At 38.6% G+C, this 12,500-nt stretch overlaps 4 non-coding genes across 4 annotated transcripts; 2 read left to right on the top strand and 2 right to left on the bottom strand.

The window, feature by feature from the left end:
* Window positions 1-5,376: 5,376 nt before the first annotated feature.
* Window positions 5,377-5,448, bottom strand: TRNAA-CGC (transfer RNA alanine (anticodon CGC)). The gene has a single exon. It is a non-coding gene; the product is annotated as a tRNA-Ala (tRNA).
* A 1,092-nt stretch (window positions 5,449-6,540) lies between these two features.
* Window positions 6,541-6,612, top strand: TRNAQ-CUG (transfer RNA glutamine (anticodon CUG)). Its single transcript has one exon. It is a non-coding gene; the product is annotated as a tRNA-Gln (tRNA).
* Window positions 6,613-6,889: 277 nt separating this feature from the next.
* TRNAQ-CUG (transfer RNA glutamine (anticodon CUG)) lies at window positions 6,890-6,961 on the bottom strand. The gene has a single exon. It is a non-coding gene; the product is annotated as a tRNA-Gln (tRNA).
* Window positions 6,962-11,135: 4,174 nt separating this feature from the next.
* On the top strand, window positions 11,136-11,207 carry TRNAQ-CUG (transfer RNA glutamine (anticodon CUG)). The gene has a single exon. It is a non-coding gene; the product is annotated as a tRNA-Gln (tRNA).
* The last annotated feature ends 1,293 nt before the right edge of the window (window positions 11,208-12,500 follow it).

Below are 12,500 nucleotides of genomic sequence, written 5' to 3'. Positions count from 1 at the left end.
AGACTGCACGGGGAACATCCGCGGAAAATATTTCATGACCAATTATTTACGCCAATTATGCCTCAGGGTTTTTTATTTTTATGCTTATTTTAATTATGACTTTATTTAAATGCACTGTATACTTAAAAAAAATCTCGAAGTCTGCTTTGCAAGATCACAATGGATCAATAGGTCGATAAATATATGTATACCCAGATACCAGTTATATATATATATATATATATATATATATATATATATATATATATATATATATATATATATATATATATATATATATATATATATATATATATATATATTTTGGTAGCAGTCTTTCCTGTAGACATATATTATTAAATATGACCGAAAAAGTAAGATTAATAATTCTAACACGAATTTTCTCAATCTTTCGTACATTACGCTTCACTGTTGGAGGTAAATCAAAAATCACTTCTCCAAAATTCATTTTTATTTCTAGTCTGACGCGACACGGGCGCGTTTCGTAAAACTTATTACATTTTCAAAGACTTCACAAATACACAACTGATTAGAACTTGCGTTTCCCTGATTTTATATCTACATTTGAGTGAGGTGGGAAGGGTGATGTGGCATTACATTTGAGTGAGGTGGGAAGGGTGATGTGGCATTAACACAAGACAGAACACTAGGGGATATTAATAGGGTATTAAAAGTATCAACACAAGACAGAACAGAAACAATGGGTATTGAATAGAAGTGTTTGTAGAAAGCCTATTGGTCCATATTTCTTGATGCTTCTATATTGGAGCGGAGTCTTGAGGTGGGTAGAATATAGTTGTGCAATAATTGGCTGTTGATTGCTGGTGTTGACTTCTTGATGTGTAGTGCCTCGCAAACGTCAAGCCGCCTGCTATCGCTGTATCTATCGATGATTTCTGTGTTGTTTACTAGGATTTCTCTGGCGATGGTTTGGTTATGGGAAGAGATTATATGTTCCTTAATGGAGCCCTGTTGTTTATGCATCGTTAAACGCCTAGAAAGAGATGTTGTTGTCTTGCCTATATACTGGGTTTTTTGGAGCTTACAGTCCCCAAGTGGGCATTTGAAGGCATAGACGACGTTAGTCTCTTTTAAAGCGTTCTGTTTTGTGTCTGGAGAGTTTCTCATGAGTAGGCTGGCCGTTTTTCTGGTTTTATAGTAAATCGTCAGTTGTTCCTCTGATTTTTGTCTGTAGGGATAACGTTTCTATTAACAATATCTTTCGATATCTAACAATATCTTTACCCTATTAATATCCCCTAGTGTTCTGTCTTGTGTTAATGCCACATCACCCTTCCCACCTCACTCAAATGTAATGCCACATCACCCTTCCCACCTCACTCAAATGTAGATATAAAATCAGGGAAACGCAAGTTCTAATCAGTTGTGTATTTGTGAAGTCTTTGAAAATGTAATAAGTTTTACGAAACGCGCCCGTGTCGCGTCAGACTAGAAATAAAAATGAATTTTGGAGAAGTGATTTTTGATTTACCTCCAACAGTGAAGCGTAATGTACGAAAGATTGAGAAAATTCGTGTTAGAATTATTAATCTTACTTTTTCGGTCATATTTAATAATATATATATATATATATATATATATATATATATATATATATATATATATATATATATATATATATATATATATATATATATATATATATAAAATATTTATGATCGATGTTCCCTTCGGGAATCTTAATTTTAAGATGAATAGGAAAACCAGGGATATACTGAACATCTTGTATCAGAATCTTTACTTTAAAAAACATAACGTTTCGAATACTTCTCGTATTCATCATCAGATCTAAAAGAAAAAACAGAAATCACAATCAAATAGCTGGTAAACAAAGAACTCATACTGAATATAATTGCCTATCAAAGAAAGGAAAATGCTTAAAAAAGAGAGCTTAAAATGCTTAAAATGCTTTTTTAAGCATTTTCCTTTCTTTGATAGGCAATTATATTCAGTATGAGTTCTTTGTTTACCAGCTATTTGATTGTGATTTCTGTTTTTTCTTTTAGATCTGATGATGAATACGAGAAGTATTCGAAACGTTATGTTTTTTAAAGTAAAGATTCTGATACAAGATGTTCAGTATATCCCTGGTTTTCCTATTCATCTTAAAAAAAAAATATATATATATATATATATATGTGTGTATAGAATATGAGGTAGATTGGGTAGATGCTTGCGTTTTTGTCGGGGTGATGGGTGAGGAGATGGGGAGGGGGGTGGCAGCGGTTGAGTTACTGAAGCGTGATTAGCGGTTTTAAGCGTGCGAGGAGGGAGGCATGGAAATATAATTGGCCCCCTTCCCCCTTTTTATGGGGACACTGATTGCTGAGAATGGGAGACCTATAATGGCGGAGCTCATCTCTTCGTAACGAGAGAGAGAGAGAGAGAGAGAGAGAGAGAGAGAGAGAGAGAGAGAGAGAGAGAGGAGAGAGAGAGAGAGAGAGAGAGAGAGAGAGAGAGAGAGAGAGAGAGAGAGAGAGAGAAATCGCTTCTTTTCTGCCTTTCCCTCTTTCTTCTTCCCGTTTTAAATTCCCATTTTCCTTCTGCATCCATACCCAACACGACTACAACCCCCCCCTCCCCATCCTACCTCCTCTCCCCTCCCTATCCTTCTCCCCTCTCTCCCCTCCCTATCCTTCTCCCCTCTCTCCCCTGTCCCTCTCTCTCTCCCCTCCCCCTCTCTCCCATGATAGAAGGAAACTGAACAATTAATCTCCGGAGCGACTAGCAGGCCGTCGTGGCACAGAAAATAAAGGACATTTTCCCCAGACAATTATTCCGGCGCGTCTATAGGATGGAGAACCAACCGCGCGAGTTGCTGTCCTCTTAAATGGGCGCTCGGCCCATTCCGCGAAATAACTCTATTGTCACCGGCGTCGCCTGAGTGAACCAGGAGAGGGGTAACGGGTTGGGAGAGTGAGGAAAGGAGGAAGGGAGGAAGGAAGCGAGGGAGGGAAACAGTGGGAAGGAAGGTATGATGGGAAGGTCGAGGTATAAATAGAGATGGAGGAAGCTATAGCAGGAAGTATAGCGGAAACTCCGCTATACCACAATTTCTATTATACAATTCCAGTGGGCGGGTTTCTTTGTTACTTTTCATCCTTTTAGTGCTCCTTTGATACTTTAGCAACAACAAAGCAACACGTCTGCTCACATCTCCTCCCTCCTATTAACCCCTTATCAATGCCTGGTCTCATTTTGGCAAGATGAATTGAAGCATTCGTCATAACACTTGTCAGTTTAATCTCCATTATTTCTATTCCAGTGATGTTATTTTTTCTCTCTCTCATCCCTCTTCCCCTCCATTTCCGTTCTTGTAGCTCTACCTAGCTATAAGAACTTCTACGTAGCTACAATTTATTTTTAACAGGATTCGGGTTCAAAACATTAACACTACTCGGCTCTATTGGGTTGATTGGGCACCGGTGAGCGAGGCGAGAGAGGGGGCAGCCAATCCGGTTCTTTCAAACTTAAATCCCGAGTCTTGCGAAAGGAGTTAGTTGAAGGGTCATTCCAAGCCCCCCCCCCCCCTTCCCAATTCTGAGTTTTGGCGATGGGTAGTTGTTGTTCTGGTAGTTCCACATCTAATTCTGGGTGATGGGGAGAGCGAAGTCGTTTACGCTGAGCTAACTACTCAGGCAAACAGGCTGGACAGAATCACTATCTTCCTAATGAATTAATCTCTCGTTGTATTATTCCTCCGTATGCCAGGCTTGCGGGTTCACCTTGCGCTGTTTCCCGGTCCCTTCTATGATTTATTGATGGGGTTTTTCTTACATGATTATCATCGCTTCCTCTAAACTTCTCCTCAGACAAGTACGGGGTGATGTACTTACCGTGGTCTGCCTCTCTACTTCTTAAGAAATTGAACAGTTCCTATTTTCTGCCCGTATATATATATATATATTTCGCTGAGGAATTGCTATTAAAGATCACCTTTACTGGTCGATTCCATCTAATTTAAAATCTGACAAGCTTACAATAATTATATATTTTCCTGGTTGCCTTTCATTGGTTCGAATATTGTTGCGAATTTTCGTCCGCTCTTTGCTGTCTCCCTCGCTCTCTTCTGCTTTGTGTGTTCCCTCAGAGTTATTGCAAATTATCATATATTTCTTTCTCTCCAACTCCTACCTCGTCAAGTTTCACTTATTGGGTTCTTGCAGTCTCTATTTGTTAATTTAATAATCTGGTTTACCTCAGATTCTCAAGCTACTGCTTCAAAGGTCTTGTTCCACACTCTCTCTCTCTCTCTCTCTCTCTCTCTCTCTCTCTCTCTCTCTCTCTCTCTCTCTCTCTCTCTCTCTCTCTCTCACTTGACTTTCTCTTCAGTTGCCCTTGTTACTTCCTCAGTCATCTTCCCTCCTTCTTACATGGTCTTTAATCTTTTTGTGTGTGTGTGTGGGGGGGGGGGGGGGGGAGGGGTTGTTCATAGATATCGCTCTAAACTTTTTTGCTGCGCTTTTCATTCAATTTCCTCGATTTCCTTGACTGTTCTTTAAACTGAGTTCTTCAGATAAGGGCGAGTCGATAGAGCTTCGGGCCCACACACGTGGGGGTCCAGGGTTCGAGTCTCTTACAGCCCAGGTGAATGGAATGAGTTCATCAGACTTTTATGAGGCACGTTTGGAAGTCTTCCCACAACTCTGTGCAGCTTATGCAGGCGATGAGTCACAATAACGTGGCTGAAGTATGTTGACCAGACCACACACTAGAAGTTGAAGGGACGACGACGTTTCACAATCGACTTGAGAATGGTCCAGGACGGACCGAAACGTCGTCGTCCCTTCAACTTCTAGTCTGTGCAGCATGTTTGTCCTTCTTGTTTTACTTGTACTTTCAGGAGCTCCATTACTAGTGCAGTAAAGCTTTATGTTTGTAATTCTTCCATCTGCTCTTTTGCTTTATTCGAACTTTTAAATTCCTTAGACATATTTTTCCTTTAAGTTTTGCTAATTAGTTGATCTGTATTTTGGGGGGATTTGTTTACTGGGATTTTATAGATGTTCCACTCTCATACGAACCTCAAAGGATGAATTAATCGAACACTGCTTTTTTTATTGATTTATATATATACAAGAGTTCTTGCATTCTTGTACAGCCACTAGCACGCATAGCGTTTCGGGCAAGTCCTTAATCCTAACTTTTCTTGGAATACGACCCAGCCAAATCGTTTAACAACCAGGTACCCATATTACTGTTGGGTGAACAGAGGCTATAGTTAAGGATTAAATTAAGATTTAGGAGTAAATCCTCCCTGGCCAGGATACAAACCTAGGCCAAAGCGCTTGGGAAACGCCAGGCGAGTGTGTTACCAATTCGTGCCACGGGGACTGCTAAAAAAAAAAAATACAGTGGAGGTGCCGGGGATTGAACCCGGGTCTTCTCACATGCGAAGCGAGCACTCTACCTCTGAGTTACACCCCCTCTCTAGGATATCTCCAGGACCTTTCTTAATTTTGTTTGTCTCTAACTCCGTCTTTAATGTACCTTCTCTCTTCTCTACATTCTTATTGATGTTATGTTTGCTCTTCACATTCTCCTACTCCTCAGTGTTGCCTGTTTAGCTGACTTTTGTATACCTGTGGGGTACACCCAGGGCTTAGATTCGAAACCTCATCACGGCTCCTGTAGATTTGTCTTTCGTATTGTACCTGTGGAAGCCAGGAGGTGCTGGTGTAGGTGTGAACAGCCCACTGCCTCGCCTCCTTCCAGAGTGGTCGCTGACCGACACGTGGGGAGGTGACTGTTGTGGATGCTGCTCGGGGCTGTTCATCTGTCTCTCTCGTTCTCTCCCGACTCTGACCACCAGAGTCGGGAGAGATATACAGGCAAAATAATTTGCCTAACTTAAATAATTTGCATCTGTCCACTCTGTTCCTGCTATGCGTTTCTTAATTATATCTCCCCGAGGCTCTATAATTTGCTCATGCAATTAGCTAAACCAATTTGGTGACTGGTTTTAATATATTACAAAAGAGGCAACAACAACAACAACAAAAATAGCAAGAGAAGAAGCACAGGTGTTGGTGCACTTGTCAATCAACTAAGTTGATTTGACAGTTGAGAGGCGGGACCAAAGAGCCAGAGCTCAACCCCCGCAAGCACAACTAGGTAAGTACAACTAGCTAAGTACTTAGCTAAGGAGTCATTCGGACTCCTTTCGTTTCGATCTTGCTACTATGGCATACCAACATCGATCTTGCTGCTATTGAAAAACTATTCCTTATCTTCCTGCTATGGTATTCTTCCCAGCACAGTCGGTATACACCCCAACGATGAAGCTGATGACCCAGGGTTCGACTCCTGCCCAGAACAAATAAACGTTTAGCTACCACGTTTCCCTGATGCCACAGGAGTGCATTAACAGTAAAATAGGTCCGCGAGAGTTACAGGCGGTGGGTGGTGTAGGTTGTATCCTTGGGAGGTAAAGTCATTTATCCTAAAGAGATCTCAGTATAATAATATGGCTCCGGCAAGGGTAATATAGAACCTTTGTCAGGGAAGGATGGGTATAGAGGTCCCATGGTGTAATGGTTAGCACTTTGGACTCTGAATCCAACAATCCGAGTTCGAGTCTCGGTGGGACCTGGTCGATGTTATTTTGTTATTTCTTTCATGTTCAAATTGGAGAAAACCCTATTACCTATTTTTAGGTATGAATGTGTGTGTATTGTTGAATAGTTATTGATTTTTGTTTCGTTGGTTTATTATGCACCCCATGCCCGTCCTGTGAGTGGTAGAGGAGCTCCATACTTATTCGGTGCTCATCTAGGTGTGCTTGCAAGGGTTGAGCTCTGGCTCTTTGGTCCCGCCTCTCAACTGGCAATCAACTGGTGTACAGATTCTAGGAAAATAATTATCGACCAGGTCCCACCGAGACTCGAACTCGGATTGTTGGATTCAGAGTCCAAAGTGCTAACCATTACACCATGGGACCTCGTATATACATGAGTGTTAGTGAACCTCGTGCCTATCCTGTGAGTGGTGGAGGATCAGTACCCATCCTGTGAGTGGAAGTGAATAGATATCAAGAGAACATAATGGACTACTGAACTGAACACCAATGTTCACTTTGCTGAGTTACAACAAACTATAGTTACAGAGCTTGTTGACACATACTTACAAATACAAATACAAATATTTATTCAGGTAAAGTACATACAAGGTGAAATACAAAAGTTGATGGATTTATAGATAGAGCTAGTACATACAATGCCTAAAGCCACTATTACGCAAAGCGTTTCGAGCATTTCACTTTAATAGTCAGTGTACGCTTTTAGTTAATTTTTGCATAACTAGGATATTAGAGCATAATTAACCCCCTCCCCCCCATCTTTCTAAGTAACACTGAAATGAGTAACAAGTAGCAGGCCGGCCTGAGGCCTACATTCTCCGCACGAATATCTCATAACTAAAATAAAGAAAAAGATAATATAAATTAGCCCTACACCCTTTCAGCGGGACACTAATTACCCAAGGCACACAACGGGGCTTCCAAACTGAACAAAATATGTTAACCATGTAAACATGATATATATGTGCTTCAGCCTACAGTTTAGACCTATTGTCTTATGTATGACCCTCCGTCCTGCGTGACAGTGAATACCAGCATTATCCTCACTTGAATAAGACTATCAAAATCCTCAGATTAGGCAAAATTGTAATTAATTTTGTCAATAAAGATGTTAATAATAATTAATAACCATAAACAAAATTCAGCATTTTTTTTATTATTATTTTCAACCACAGACGTGGTCACACATTTACAATGCTAACGATCATATATAAAAAAAAATTCTGTACTCTATGGACAGGGTGAGAGATCTGTTAATCATACTTCAGGGATTTATTGAACAACCATTAGCATATTTTAGCAATGATGAGGTGTGAAGTATGTTATCACAATCACACAAGAGCTTGAGTATATTTTGCTTTGTCTCAGGTATATTAATTATTTTGTATTCATGTTATATTAATGTCTATATGTTGCTTTTAGGAATTCCATGGATATACTCGAAATACTCTTTCAGGTCTCATATATTCTGACTAACTCTTTATTTTTGTTGGAGTTAAATGTTTGCAAGGAATCCACAGGAAACGGATTCTGAGTCCATTATTAATAATTTAGTTGCACACACACACACACACACACACACACACACACACACACACACACACACACACACATATATATATATATTAGTATATTTTGGTAGCAGTCTTTCCTGTAGACATATATTATTAAATATGACCGAAAAAGTAAGATTAATAATTCTAACACGAATTTTCTCAATCTTTCGTACATTTCTTTTCACTGTTGGAGGTAAATCAAAAATCAATTCTCCAAAATTCATTTTTATTTCTAGTCTGACGCGACACGAGCGCGTTTCGTAAAACTTATTACATTTTCAAAGACTTTAGTTTACAAATACACAACTGAATAGAACTTACGCATCTCCGATTTTATATCTACATTTGAGTGAGGTGGATGGGGTGAGGTGGCATTAATAGGGTATTAATTTCATCAACACAAGACAGAACAAGAGGTGGCATTAATAGGGTATTAATTTCATCAACACAAGACAGAACACGAAACAATGGGTATTGAATAGAAGTGTTTGTAGAAAGCCTATTGGTCCATATTTCTTGATGCTTCTATATTGGAGCGGAGTCTTGAGGTGGGTAGAATATAGTTGTGCATTAATTGGCTATTGATTGCTGGTGTTGACTTCTTGATGTGTAGTGCCTCGCAAACGTCAAGCCGCCTGCTATCGCTGTATCTATCGATGATTTCTGTGTTGTTTACTAGGATTTCTCTGGCGATGGTTTGGTTGTGGGAAGAGATTATATGTTCCTTAATGGAGCCCTGTTGCTTATGCATCGTTAAACGCCTAGAAAGAGATGTTGTTGTCTTGCGAAAAGAGATGTTGTTGTCTTGTCTTGCGTGTTGTGTTGAGAAAATTCGTGTTAGAATTATTAATCTTACTTTTTCGGTCATATTTAATAATATATACATATATATATATATATATATATATATATATATATATATATATATATATATATATATATATATATATATATATATATATATATATATGTTTTTTTTTTGAGAGAGAGAGAGAGGGGAAGGGAGGGGAGGGGGGAGATACATTGAAACATGTATTTTCATTTGTATTCTGGGGGCTAATCAGTACCTTTAAATAGTGTATTATGGTGACATGTAAATATATCTAAGCAATTAAGAAAATATAGAATCAGAAACAGTAGCAGTAGCATAACAGCATCAGTAGCATTTGTTGCAACATTAGTAGCAACAAATGTAACAGTAACACTGATAGCAGCAACAGTAGAATCAACAGTACCATTGGTAGCAGCAACAGGAATTAGCTGTATTTTTTTGTATTTTTATTATAATGCTGTTCAGTTGAGTAATCTACCGGTTGAGTTACGTTTAACACCGTAGATATTATTTCAGTGAAGTAACTGTAAGTCTAATTATACCTCTCCGACTCTAGCCTCAGCCAGCCGGCACACGGCTCAATAAGCTTCGTTTGAGGAAGGGGGGAGGATCTTTGACAAGCCACCGGCATCTTGTCCTCACCGAGGCCACTAGAGAAAGAGAGAGAGAGAGAGATAGATGACGACCCTCAGGTAAATTCAGGTAAAAACCGTAATGGCTAGTCAAAACCCCTAAATACTTAGCTAGATAATCATGAATGATTCATGGATACATCAAGTTTAGAATCATTATGTTTCATTGTATTAAATATCACATTTAAATTCATATATATGCTCGAGACAGATTTGGCCCATCGTAGAGTAAAGTACAATACATGTATTGTTATGGAGCCCGGATAGCACAGTTGTTAGGCTTATCGAGGCCACCCCCTGTCCCCCCTCCAAGCTAATAACTGACCTTTGCGAGGAATGCGACCTACAACAGTTGAGTAACTCCGAGATACCGATTAATTAACTGCTAGGCAAACAGAAATATCATATGTATATGAGCAATTATATTCAAACGTCTCGTCCTCCATGGGAAAGGGGGAAGAGCCGGGGGGAGAGAAGCAACATACACATGTTGGAATCACATCGTAGAAGTTCATTACGATCATCGAGGACGCCGATGGTAGCAAGCTCCTTCGTTTCTATGGCTCCTAGTCAAATACCCAGTCCTATACGTGACAGCCAATCTATAGGCCCCAGCAGAAACCTCGTTAGGTCAGCAAATTTCTCTCTACATTAGAATGCCTCATTTAAGTAGGAAAATTGCCTCATGCTGGTGATAAACTGTAATATAGACTGGATGTTATAGGGGAACTGTTCGGGGATAATAGGGGGCTTGGTAATCAAGGAAGAATTGGTCCGAATGGCCGCCATGCATCATTGAAATGTGTAGCACAGTTGTATTATGCTGTAGCACAGTTGTATTATGCTGTAGCACAGTTGTATTATGATGTAGCACAGTTGTATTATGCTGTAGCACAGTTGTATTATGCTGTAGCACAGTTGTATTATGATGTAGCACAGTTGTATTATGCTGTAGCACAGTTGTATTATGATGTAGCACAGTTGTATTATGATGCAGCACAGTTGTATTATGATGCAGCACAGTTGTATTATGATGCAGCACAGTTGTATTATGATGCAGCACAGTTGTATTATGATGCAGCACAGTTGTATTATGATGTAGCACAGTTGTATTATGATGCAGCACAGTTGTATTATGATGCAGCACAGTTGTATTATGAAGGACGATGAGAGGAGGAGCAGGAGAGGACAAAACAAATGAGAAGGAAAGTGAGGAAGAAAAATAATAGCAGCACTACCAATGGTAGTTTTAAATGCTAATGCAATTACAGGCAGAGGATGAATCTACTGGACTGCAGTTCAGTTTATAGATGTAAATCTATGCATCGACGAACGTGATTAGAGGATAACAGAGATTGCGCCAGCATTCTTATGGCGTTAGTCGATTGCAAGCATCTCTTATCATGCTGGGGAAATATTAAATTTGTATAATTATAATCAGGGAGAAATATTATCAGAAGTTTGTATTCCCTAAAAGTTGTAATGACGAAACACATATTATTAAAGTGAGTAAAACAGGTCCCATGGTGTAATGGTTAGCACTTTGGACTCTGAATCCAACAATCCGAGTTCGAGTCTCGGTGGGACCTGTGTGGCTTGAATTTTACATTCTTGAAGCTTTATATTGAACTGACATGTCTGTTAATGTTGCCTTCAACACTGACAATTGAGGAGATCTTATTCATGGATATGAATTCGCCATCTTTTTCATCCTAATCATCTTATTTAGTCAGTGTCAAAGACAGTAAAAACTTGTTTCTTTGCTAGTCTGAAATAAGTTATAATGAACTTAGGGTGGAGGAACTCGACAACCTATGACAAGTAGCCTTATACCTTGCATGTAACCAATGATGTAACCCTTTTTATGTAATGAAGTTTTAAATAAAATGACAAAATACGAAAATATAAGGGGTGGTAGAAGAAGACTATAAGTGTGTACGCAAGTGCCCCCACAAGGCTCTTCCGGATGCTACATATCGTCTTCTTCCAGGTCAAGGGTCCCTACAAACGCAACCAGAGGTGGTACCCAATATATATATATATATATATATATATATATATATATATATATATATATATATATATATATATATATATATATATATATATATATTATTAAATATGACCGAAAAAGTAAGATTAATAATTCTAACACGAATTTTCTCAATCTTTCGTACATTACGCTTCACTGTTGGAGGTAAATCAAAAATCACTTCTCCAAAATTCATTTTTATTTCTAGTCTGACGCGACACGGGCGCGTTTCGTAAAACTTATTACATTTTCAAAGACTTCACAAATACACAACTGATTAGAACTTACGTCTCTCTGATATTATATCTACATTTGAGTGAGGTGGGAAGGATGATGTGGCATAACACAAGACAGAACAGGGGGGGATATTAATAGGGTATTAAAAGTATCAACACAAGACAGAACAGAAACAATGGGTATTGAATAGAAGTGTTTGTAGAAAGCCTATTGGTCCATATTTCTTGATGCTTCTATATTGGAGCGGAGTCTTGAGGTGGGTAGAATATAGTTGTGCAATAATTGGCTGTTGATTGCTGGTGTTGACCAGCATATATATATATATATATATATATATATATATATATATATATATATATATATATATATATATATATATATATATATATATATATATATAAGCCAGGATAGCAGTGGTGGGATTGAACACTTATAGACAAACGAGTTTGTAAAGGATTCTTCATTCTTGACTATAGCAAGAGAGTTATTGTTCCGAAATCGAGGAAATCGATTTCTGAACAATTAAAAAAAATGAAGAAGGGTTAATTTTTTATATTTTTTTTTCAAAATTAGTGTTTCTAACCTAACCATCATCCGTGATAAATCCCTGCAC

Source organism: Procambarus clarkii, chromosome 40 (assembly GCF_040958095.1).
Source record: "Procambarus clarkii isolate CNS0578487 chromosome 40, FALCON_Pclarkii_2.0, whole genome shotgun sequence".
NCBI lineage: Eukaryota > Metazoa > Arthropoda > Malacostraca > Decapoda > Cambaridae > Procambarus > Procambarus clarkii.
The sequence above is the reverse complement of the archived record's forward strand: the minus strand, read 5'-3'. Positions and strand labels throughout refer to the sequence as shown.